Consider the following 12,607-nt stretch of genomic DNA (forward strand, 5'->3'; position numbering starts at 1 on the left):
CAAACTAAATGATGACATAATGTCTTATATAAGGATTTGAACTATAGTAAAATGTCCTAGCTCAAGTCTTAGAGGGTTTGTGTCCGGTAGATCAAGACAAGCCTGTTCTCAACCTACGCACCCCGAATGGGACCACACTGTGCGAGGGAGAAGACCAGAGATTTGTGTCAAGATAAGACTACAGTGTTGATCTACCTAGAGACCTCCCTAGAGACCCCACATAACTGAAATTCTGGGCAATTGAGAGGTTCAAACCACACTGGAGGGGCTCAAATAAAATCAAGGAGCTTAGCAAGAATGAGTCCAGATGGATATATGAGATGGGTACTCTCTCGCACAGAGGTCTCAACATTGATTTTGATATAAATTGCTTAATATCAGATTATTAAGGAAGGAGGGTTGTCTTTTACCGTAGCTGAGTATTAATTTTATTTAGTGTAATTTCTGTGTAATTATCTTCTTCTCATTATTATATTAAGTATTTTTATCTAATTTTTCTCTCTCTATTTTTTTATATATAATTTTAGCAAAAATATTTATTACTCATGTGTAGGATTACAATTTGGGAGATTTGAGGTCAATATATTTTTAATATTTTTATTTTTCCTATTTTTTATAGTACTAATCCGTATGGCTTATACTGCATGTTTTCAGATTAATGTATTAGCTGTGGACACCAGTGAATTTTATATGAAATTTATAAGTATTTCTAAATCTTTATTTACCTACTGGTACTTGTTGCGTCCACACATATGTTTATTTACTGTCATTGAACCAGTGGAGGGCGCAGTACCAACAAAATACGCCAGAGGGAGGTATTCCATGTATATATTTTTTAACATTTTATAGATTGTTATTAAAGTGTATTACGTTTTTAATATTACAATTTTATATTGTTAAACAGTGAATGAACTTATCTCTCTTTTTCTGACTTTACCTGTTTATGGAAGCAGTATGATGATCCAATTATAAAAATCCGCTGTCACTATAGCAACCGGGACGCTGCTGCACATATATACTGAGGCTACGGTGTCTCGGGGCTATCCTTGAGAAAGTCACGTGGTCTGTTACGTAATGCGTGGGAGGAGTTAGTGACGAGCACTGCTGGCTACGAGAGCTGAGTACAGCAGTAGCAGCTTTTTGGAGGAGCTGCGCTCGTAGCGGCTGACTGTTTCTTTCCCTTTTCATGCCTGAACACATGCAGAGATATATGAGTGTGCCGGTGTCTTGTCAAATACAGTCCCCTATCATATAGTGTCCTCCCTGTACTGCGCAGGCGCAATACGGAGGACAAATGAGACGCCGAAAGTCTCCGAAGTTTAACAGCTGATCATCAGCTGTACACGGCGCCTGCGCTTTTATTCTCACCCTGTGTCCAGGTTCATTCCCTACTATCCAAATGGACACAGAGTGAGAATAAATAGTTGCCGAGCGCAGCGAGGCCGTGCCCGAAACGTGGCGAGCGAAGCGAGCCCGCGAGGGGCCCTCTTACACAGCCATCGCTAAGAAGTGCCGAAGCGCCGTGTACAGCTGATGGTCAGCTGATCAACTTCGGACACTTTCGGCATCTCCTTCTGCTCCGTACTGCGCAAGCGCTGCGCCTGCGCAGTACGGAGCGGACACTATCCGATAGGAGGACAGTATATGTCAGAACACCGGTCTTTGTATTTCTCCTAGCTGCAATATGTGTGTGATCTCTGCGCAATGATCTATTTTGTTCCCCTTTTTTACATGATCGAAACCGGGTAAAAAAACACAAGTCATCACCTATTTCTATCTACAACAAATGACGTTCTGACACCTATCAATAGCGCTGCTTGATGATAAGTGACACTTGCAAATTAGTGATATATCGTCATGATGTGTGCATAATGACTATGCATTTTAAAGGATGATGACTGTTTTCTGCAGAGACTATCTTACCTGGGGATTAGTTCCAACTGTTCCCGTTTTGGTTATTTAATTATTGATACGTTTATTATTTATTTTATTCTCACTCACCAAAGGTCAATTATCATGGCTCACTTAGGTGCAAATTGATTGATAGTGACTTATTTATCACACTAGTGTGTAGGCTTTGTTATATATTTTATTTTCATCTTATTTTTATACACAAGGGATTGTGGATTAGAGCGCATCAATATATTTTGTGCCTTTTTGTGTTGAATTGCTCTGGCCAGCATTTTTCCAGATTTATTACCGAACTCGTAGAACAGTTTTTGTGTCAAAATATATTTGCGTTTTAGTGTTTTACTTAACTCTTCTCGGAATTCCTCCCTGGCCTGTAACAGTTCTGCGAGCGATTTAGTGGCTAGGGATGCTTTATGTGCCCTTTCCAGAGCATGTATTCTAGTGGATAAGGTGTTGATATAATTCCGTCTCTGTTTTTTCCTGTGGGCAGCCATAGATATAAATTCCCCTCTCATTACACATTTATGTGCTGCCCAGGTAGTGGTTGGGCTGGAATCCTCTGTGACATTTTCCTGAAGATAATGTGATAGTCGCATGTTGATTTTTTGTGTGATGTCCAGGTCTGTCAGTAGGGAGTTATCTAGGCACCATATTGAATTTTTGGAACAAGATAGCGGTATACTCTGTGTCATGGAGATGGGGTTATGATCTGATAGTACCATAGGGTCTATGGTCGCTTTTGCAAGAAGTGCTAAATCATTCTGGGAGTTATAGAACTGGTCAATTCTAGAATATTCGTTGTGGGGTGATGAGTAAAATGTAAAATCTCTAGTTTTTTGATAGCTCTCAGGGCTATATATGGCATGGAAGATGATCCAGTAGAGGAGTCTTGTGTCGGAGTGAGCGCGGCATTGAAATCCCCACCCACAATGAGAATGCCAGAGTAAAATTCAGTGAGTAGCTGTAGGGTTTCTCGAAAGAAGGAAACTTGTTGCTTATTAGGTGCGTACAGATTTGCTAGGGTTATAGGCTTGTTATATAGTGTGCCCTTGAGAAATATATATCTACCATTAGCATCTTGCTTAATTTCTGAAATTTGTAGGGGGCAGGCTTTTGATATTAATATGGTGACCCCTTTAGTCTTAGAGGTGACATTCGATGCATGAAAGACTGTGGGATAGTGGCGGTTGCCGAGTTTGGGTATATTATCGGAGCGAAAGTGAGTTTCTTGGATGAATGCTATGTGTGTTTTACTTTTCTGTAGTGAATAAAGTAACTGTGACCTTTTTTTAGGGGTGTTTAACCCTTGGATGTTTACTGAACATAGTTTAACTTGCGAGTTGAGCTGATTCTTAATCGAGCCCTTCGTGCTATGTGTGTTGGTATCCGTATCTGTCATGTTATAGGTGAGTGGGTAGTTAATTGTAGAGTGAATATAAGAATAAAGGAAGGAAGGGGGAGGGGCCTGTAATCGAGATAGAACTCCGTTTGAGTATCAAATAAGAGGGGCTTTGTGAGTTGCAAAGGGGAGGGGAGAAAGTAGCTAACCTACTCTATGTCGAGAGAGGTTAGGAGGGTACGGTGATTTATCAGTGGAATTTGGTCCAGATATAAGTCTGTACCTTTCTACTGCACTGTGTGGGGGTTGGCAAGTACCTAACACAGGAAAGACTTTGAAATAAATGGTTGATCAACCGTTGCCTTCTATCAAATTGAATAAGTGGAGGAGGTTTTAGTAGGGATCTAAAAACGGTCGTATACTAATTGGTACATACCTTGCACAGATTAGTGCAATAATTGTTTGTGTGTTGAAAGGTCCGTAGAACATAAGGGTCAATTTTAAGTCCTGGAGTACCTTGTCGGGCCTTGTCGATCTTGTCAAGAAATTCGTTAGAGAGGGGACTAAGAGATATGGGTAGTTGTAAGTGTTATGTTGTGTGATTCCCTGACAAAGTCTGCCTCTTAAGACAATTAAGACAATTGAGCATATGACATGCCATGCCAAGTTTAACTAAGTAAGATATGAATATCTATGAAAACATTTCAAACAAAGAACAGTTAAACATTTCTGACTAGAAAATCATTGAATGTCTAGAAGCTGGTAGTTACAACTCAGGGTTGACCAAGAAGCAGAACCATTCATCACCGCCAGTGATCTTGTCCCTCCTCCTGTCTCTGCCCCCCTGTCTAACTAGGTTTGTGATATATGCTCGCTCCGTATCCTGTGGGTGTCCCATTGATTATATGAGTGTCAGAGGGATATATGTTAACAGGAATAGAGGAAGACTGATGTGCATGATCACATTTTTTGCCGTTTGTGGTCAGATAATCACTAACGTACACAACGTATCTGCCCTGACCCTTATCCGAGCCCATGAGTCGGGTCCCTACATGGAGCAGGAGAATAACTGTGCGTAGCGCAGTGTAGCTGTGAATTAAGAGTAAACTGTTACCTGCTACCTTCTATTCACTTATTTGAAAAAACAGGATGGGGATAGACTGGTGTCAGGTATACTTTATGGGAGAGGCAACTGGAACATATACGCGGCATTTCCCATTGACACAATGGACAGTTGGTAGATTTAATGGATGAGAGAGGACAGCTGCTAAATTGACCTGGTCTGCTTAGCAGTCTTATGCTGGAACGGGTGAAGAGGCGATCTATAGGTCAAATAAAATGTCCAAGCATACATTACCCAAACCGAACAATGCATGTTATGTGATGAAGACACGGATAATGCAAAGCATATAGGCACTCAAGGGATCATCCACAGTAGCCGGCAACAACTAAATGCAGTCTAAGTCTGTATATCAGTAGAATGTAGCTGGGTAGATGCGGAGATTCGTATGTGTTAGGTAAGGAAGCTTTAAACTAAGGGTAGGGTGTCCATAACAATCCTGTGGAGGCGTATACATTTTGTACGAGTAGACAGGTGATCTCGGCGGGGAGAGAGAGGCCGCACCACCGGCCTGCAGGGCTGACATACAGATCAAGTAACCAGCGCAGAAATAACCGGATGAGGTCATGGATAAATTGTTCATTAATGTATAGAGGAACAGTCTCTGTAGAATGAGTGAGAACATCGGGAGCAATTGCATTCAGTCAATCCAGGTCAGATGTGTCAGTTCAAATCCCGTGTAGAACCGAGTGAGCTCAGTAATCCCTTCGTGCTCTCCGAGATCGCAGGGAGTCAGAGGGGCTGTGTCCGCGATTAGCACCATGGTGAGCGGTGTGTGGTCTGGTGCCCGATGGTGATCTTCCCCTGCGGTATTGTGTATCCTGTGCATCCATCGGTTCTTCCTGAGGCATTTGGCGCCTCGTAGTGAAGTGGCGGTACTCCGCATACCAATTAGGGACATCCACCGGGGGATGCCTAGGCTGTCTCAAAATGGACGCAGGTCTTCTGGCACTTTTAGCAGGGCCGTCCAGCCCAGATGAGTAGCCGACAAGCAGAAGGGGAATTTCCACCTATATTGTATCCCATGCGCGCGTAGAACCTCAAGCAGTGGTTTCAGGTCCCTTTGGTGTTGCAGGGTAATGCTGGATAAGTCCTGAAAAATCTGGATGTGTGCACCGTCATGCTGTAAATGTGGTTTGCCCCTCGCTTGCCTCAGAATGTCTTCTTTCAGCTTGTAATCCACGATACAGCAGATAATGTCCCGAGGGGGGTCAGTCTCTCTGCCTTTGGGGCGCAGTGCCCTATGAATTCTTTCCATCTCAATAGGGGTCTGACGTGGCCTGTTCAACAGGCTATTAAACAGGTCCATTACTGTCGGAGTCAGGTGTTTAGTATCAATGTTCTCAGGCATTCCTCTTATCCTGAGGTTATGGCGGCGACCGCAATTATCGAGGTCTTCAACGTGGCGCTGTATTTCCCTCAATTGCAAGGTATGGGTATCAATTTTTCTCGTAGCCTTGCAGGAGATATTGTCATGTTGTGCCGTGGTTTTTTCTACCTCATGAACCCTGTCGTTTAGTATATGTCTATCCAACTTTAGTTCAGCAATGGCGGCTGACAGGGCGTCCTTTATGTCAGCCGCAATGGTCCTTAGGTCATGTATATTTAGGTATGGCTGCTGGTGATCGTCCTGTGTTCCTGACAACGTCGGAGGTAAAATTTGGGTGGTAGGTACTGGTCCCGATAGTTGCTGGTCCGATGTCTGTGGTGAGATGATGCCATATTGCCCCTCTGCGTCCTGAACATTTCAGGGATATTCTGGCTTACGTTCCCTGGAGTCTCACGCACATCGCTTTGTGTGAAAATATAGAGAGAGTACCTCTGATTATAACATTAAAAAAGAGGCAACGGCGGGAGCTGTTCTCTCAGGCAGCCATCTCCTTGCTCGGCCAAACCACGCTCCCCTTTGATCTTTTAATTTCTTCCAGCCCTGTGGTCTCTTTTCCCAGTTTTTCAGGTTTATATATGGTAAACCAAGTTTGCTGCAAAGTTCTTTTAAAACGTCTGGGAACCGTAGGGTCGCTGAGACCCCCTGATTCTTAACGATCAGACAAGCTGGGAATCCCCACCTATATTAAATGTTGTTTATTTGTAAATGGCTTGATAAAGGTTTCAGTGCCCTTCTATGTGCTAATGTCTCAAGTGATAGATCTGTGAAAATAAGTAACTTAGTTCCATTAAAATCCATGGGTGTAGAATTTCTTGTACTCTGAGACACCTGAAATCTTGCTATTACATCCCTTGGAAAATCTCCAAGGGATTTATTTGTTCTCTGTATTCTATGGATTCTTTCAAAATTAATAGGCATTGATATTTCTCTTTTCAGAGCTTTATTGAACACTTTCTGTAATACATCTTCTAACTCTATATTATTTACCGTCTCTGGAAGGCCCCGTATCCTTAGATTTTTTCGTCTGCTGCGGATTTCTTGGTCTTCAAACTTATATAGAATATTCCTTATCTCTAGCCATTCCATCTCGACTCTTTCTCGCAGCTCCATTATTGCCCCTTTATGTTCACCCAGATGTTCTTCCATTTCTTCACCCCGTTGTAGGACATTCTGTACTATGTCCCTTCTTGTTGCATTCATGTCACTTTTGATTATAAGCTCTAAGTGAGACATCATATCTGCCATATCTTGTTTTGTAGGGAGCGCTTGTGAATCTTCGGAGTCCATTTTCTATTGCTGTTGTTCTCCTGAGTGTTCCCAGTCTATTTTATTGCTCTTAACTTGTGGAGACTGAGCTTTGTTACCCTTTTGTGTATTGTCTACCGATGTTTTATCTCCTTCCTCTTCCTCTCCCATACAAGTCATCTTTTTTGTTTGCTCTACTGTTGGTTGTGATGTAATCTCACTCATACCTTCTACTACTTGGTTCGCCTTATCTTGAACCAAGTATGATTTTATAGTATTACAGTTCCCGCCTTCCGCTTGGTTTGTCTTAGCTCCTTTCCTCCCCATTACTTTACTCCAATGATGGTTACTGCAAACAGCAACCGCTACACTTCTTAGCTGCGTAGCTTTATTTTATTACGTGATTGCGTTCAATTTAATTGATCACTAAATTGATAAGTAGATGGGCTGAACTGGGTTCATTTGGGATGGAATGGAACGCTTTACGGTGCCTCTTCAGGAGCCTCTCACAATCCAAGTCTCACAAGTTTGTTCTGCACCATCCACACTGGCCTTGCCGCTTCTCTGTGGCTACAGATATCCCTCTTCGTTCCATCCGTCCCCAATGTGCAACGCTGACTCAGCCAACACTGCTCCTGCTGCACTTGTCTGGGTACAGCTGTCTCCTTTGGGCTCCCGTTGCACTGTCACTCCATCACTCCGATCCTCCCCGAGAGACTCCTACCTCGACACCAGAGAGGTCAGATGGCTTCCGATCCCATGCTCGGGAACGCTCAGGGACACTCCCACTAGCCTATGCTGAGCTGTCCCTTACTCCACTCCAGGACAACAGTGTCAGTGACAAGGCAGTGGCTAGGCAGTAGCGGCTGGGACAGAGATGAAAAAACAGCCGGTATGTGCCATTATCTGGCTATGCGGTCCACACGCTAACAGGCAGGCAAGTCTGGCTTAGTCCGAGCAGTAAGTGCGGATATCAGGCATTGCTTATATGGGAGAGTCTTCTCTCCTAACGGCTCACTTGGAGAAGCACATGGAGCTTGCAGCTACACGCTGCAACACGGAGCCATGTTGTTGCTCCGCCCCTCCATTGACTGGCTTGTTTTGAGCCCCCCACACTGTATAACAGATCATTACAATATATAGAGCAGATAGACAAAAGCTGAGAGAAAAGGCAGATATTTATTGACAAAATACATCTATGCTCCAAGAAATCTTGAGAGTAAGCGGAAATTAGCACTGGTGTCAGACCGTAAATGCAACAATAGGTGAAAACAAAAACATCAAACAGTAAAAATAAAAAGAGTAAAGGTTTAAAAAGGGAGATTCCAATGGGAATCTGTATGCAGGTATCCTGCACATTATATCTGGAGGTAAATACGTAAATCTAGCGTTCCATAACGCTAAGGGAATAAGGCGTTGTCAGGTTGTCGATGTAGCGAGGAAATCAAGTTGACTTTTTCTTCTGCTTACGTTTGTGGGACATCATGTGCCAATCAGAGTTGGTATCCAGCTTCGGAGAGGAGGATAGGTGGTCCTCTTCTTGGTTAGGGACCAAGGACCGCAGCAATTTTAGTACCTCTTCAAGTGAGTTGACCACTGTAGTGGAATTATCGCATGTGATGGTCAACTTGGGTAACCCCGACGATAAACGTTGCTGTGATTCCAGAAGGCATTGGTTATAGGCAGAAGGGACCTGCGTTTCTGCATAGTGTACTGAGATAAATCAGCATATACAGCTGGATAGCTGCATATTTTTCAGGAAGTTGCATGGATTTGCGATGAGCCATCATTAATTGCTCTTTAATGTGGAAGAAATGCACATGCATGAGAACATCCCTGGGGGCATTATTGGGGAGATTTGTAAGGTAGAGGACACACCATAAAATCCAATCTCAAGTTCACATTGGCATCATCTCATAAATGAATATGGTATTTTTGAAAACAAAAGTAGTGGGGCTTTAAATATGCCAAATGAGAACAAAGTCAGAATAAAAATCTATATAAATTTTATTACACATAAAACAATGTCATAAACACAATATTAAAAACATAGATATGCATAAATAAACTTTGCGATAAATACAAAAAATATGTAAATCTGATAGATACATGTACTTGGTCTACGTGTTACGCAGGATTCCCTGCTTCTTCAGGACCATACATATATTGCAAGTGTGTTATATACAGAGTTTCTTACTCAATATCATAAATCATCAAAACAACAGAGGAGAGGAATACAGGATCTGTCTCAGATGTTTTGCCTACCGGCCCATAAGATATAGTCTGGACCTGAAAGACCCATAAGATTTATCAAAGGCAGGGTGTGATCCCATATAAAGGATATTAGTAAATAGGCAACATATTTGTCTCTTACCTTTTAAGGCAGAAGTAAACATAAATATCCAAAAGGGGGAAATAAATATCTGGTGTATAACAATATACTTCGAATGATGTGAATCCCAATATCTATTTAAGACAGAGGGGATAAATTCAAAATACCAAGAAAACCAGGCATCTCTTTGACGATTACATATGCTGGTATTGTGGTAGGTATATATCCACCTCTTCTCTGGCAAAGTTCTGTATTCCTCTCCTCTGTTATTTTGATGATTTATGATATTGAGTAAGAAACTCTGTATATAACACACTTGTAATATATGTATGGTCCTGAAGAAGCGGGGAATCCCGTGTAATGCGCAGACCAGTTACAAGTACATTTATCCATCAGATTTACATATTTTTGTATTTATCGCAGTTTCTTTATGCATATGTATGTTTTGAATTTTGTGTTTATGACAATGTTTTATGTGTGAAAAAAATTGTATATAGATTTTTATTTTGACTTTGCTCTCAATTGGCATATTTAAAGTCCCACTACTTTTGTTTTCAAAAATACCATTATTGGGGAGATGTTGCGGTTTTGGTAGCCTATGTACTCTGGCAATTACTAGGTCAGACTCGGGTATTGAAGGCAGTACAGCTCGCATGAACTTACGGGCATATTGCGGAAGTTGGGTTAGCTGGATGGTCTCAGGAATGCCCCGCATTTTCAAATTGTTCCTGTGAGACCTATCTTCCAAGACTGTTACTTTCGCTTTCAGCCACAAAACATTGTCACCTTGATCGTTCTATGCGCCAACCAGCATATTGTAGGAAGAAGCATATTCGCCCATCTTTGGCTCCAAGAGTTCGACCCTCCCAGTTCCTGAACTTTCATTTTTAAACTCTGCATGCATGTCATCATATCTTTGTGAAGTGAGCTACGCAAAGAGACCAGCATGTCTTTAAGAGCTGTGTCTGAAATTAGCTGGGTACTGGTGGGGAAAGAGTTATTTGTATCAGCAAGCTCTCTGGTGTCATCCAGAGATCTGTGGTCTGTGCTCACCTCAGCTGCATGTGGTTTGTCTTTCATCCAGGTTGGGACTTGGCTGGACTTCTTGACACAGGAGTGGAGGCATCTGGGGAGTGTGTGCGGGAGCTGGTTATTGGCAGCACCTGGGCTCTGTGATGTGGGCTGTAGCCGCTGGATGAACTGGCGCCATCTTGGGAGCAGCCCTGCTCCGCAGGTCAGAAGGAATGTAACAGCTTCTTCAGCTGCGACGTGTCTTTCCGCTTGCGGGTCATCTTCCTGAGGTGTGTGGCTGAGCAGGCTTTGGGTGGTGGTATTAGGAGGGTGTAAGGACTCTTCTGTCACTTGTTATTCCCAAGGCTGGAGCGCTCCAGCTCATACGTCCATTCTGTATCACGGCAACCACGCTCTCCATTCGTTTGCTTTTTGACAATCAAATTAGCGTTTCTTACAGATATTACAACAGCGAGAAGAGTGTCAAAGCTAGCAGCCTTATCCTACAGAGATCCATTTTGCATCCTTTATGAAGATAGGATGATCCTGCAACCCTCATCAGCCTTAGCCACTAAAGTCATCTCAAAATTTCATATAAACTGGGAGGTGGTGCTACCCTGGTTTTCACAGTCACCAGAACATATGAACCAATTAGATCTTAGACTATTGAACTTGGTCAGCTTGATGTCAATATACTGTACATACAGTGGGTTTAACAGATACGTAAATCCAATAACCTGTTCATCCTCCCTTCGGGTCCTAGGAAAGAGGAGGCAGCATCATCAAGGATCTTAGCTACCTGGATAACGAAGGTTATCACCTTGGCATACAATCAACAGGGCCTCGCTCCTCTGCAGAGTATAGAAGCTCATTCTACTAGAGGGATGTCAGCCTCATGGGCGTCTGTGGAAAAATTACCGGCGGAAGACATACAGTATGCAGGACTGCTAGCTGGAGTTTTTGCGAGACCTTTGCTCATCACTATAAATTAGATGTAGCCTCCACTAGTTCTTCTTCTATATTTGAAACGACAGTGATATCAGCTCCTTTGTTAAGTGTGTTGCGTTTGTAAATAAATACACATATATATATATATATATATATATATATATATATATATATATATATATAAAAATGATTTTCTCCATCAGACTAGTTTTAACAGTAATCAGGTTGCATTGGATTCAATGGGAACTTAGAAACCATTGTTGTATTCAGTTGACAGTTTCAGCAGTCTATTGTCTCTATAGATACAGTAAACCGGTATGTTTTTCTGTTGTTCGGTAACAATGGTAAGCAACCTGACATACAGTTGTTCTCAAAAGTTTGCATACCCTGGCAGAAATTGTGACATTTTGGCATTAATATTGAAAATATGATCATGCCAAAAAGCTGTCTTTTATTTAAGGATAGCAATCACATGAAGCCATTTATTATCACATAGTTTTTTGGATCCTTTTTAAATCATAATAACAGAAATCACCCAAATGGCCCTGATCAAAAGTTTACATACCCTGGAATGTTTGGCCTCGGTACAGACACAGAAGGTGGTACACACAGGTAAAATGGCAAGTAAAGGTTGATTTCCCACATTTGTGGCTTTTTAAATCACAAATAGTGTCTGTGTATAAATAGCCAATGAGTTTGTTAGCTCTCACATGGATGCACTAAGCAGGCTAGACACTGAGCCATGAGGAGGTAGAAAAAAACTGTCAAAAGACCTGCGTAACAAGGTAATTAAACTTTTCAAAGATGGAAAAGGATATAAAAATATATCCAAAGCCTTGAATATGCCAGTCAGTACTGTTTAATCACTATTTAAGAAGTGGAAAATTAGGGGCTCTTTTGATACCAAGCGAAGGTCAGGTAGACCAAGAAAGATTGCAGCCACAACTGGCGGAAGAATTGCTCATGATACAAAGAAAAACCCACAGGTTTTTCAAAAGCAGGAGAAATACAGGCTACTCTCCAAAAAGACAGTGTGGTTGTTTTTAAGGAGCACAATTATACGATACTTGAACAAAAAAGAGCTGCATGGTTGAGCTACCAGAAGGAAGCCTTTACTGCGCCAATGCCACAAAAAAGCCAATGAGGCATGTCAAGGTGTTGTTGGGCATATTGTAACCAGCCTTTTTTGTAGAACTTGTACAGTAAAGGCTTCTTTCTGGCAACTTGACCATGCAGCTCTTTTTTGTTCAAGTATCATCATATTGTGCTCCTTTAAAAACAACCACACCTGCTTTTTCCAGAGCAGCCTGT

This window comes from Aquarana catesbeiana, linkage group LG03, assembly GCF_042186555.1.
Source record: "Aquarana catesbeiana isolate 2022-GZ linkage group LG03, ASM4218655v1, whole genome shotgun sequence".
NCBI lineage: Eukaryota > Metazoa > Chordata > Amphibia > Anura > Ranidae > Aquarana > Aquarana catesbeiana.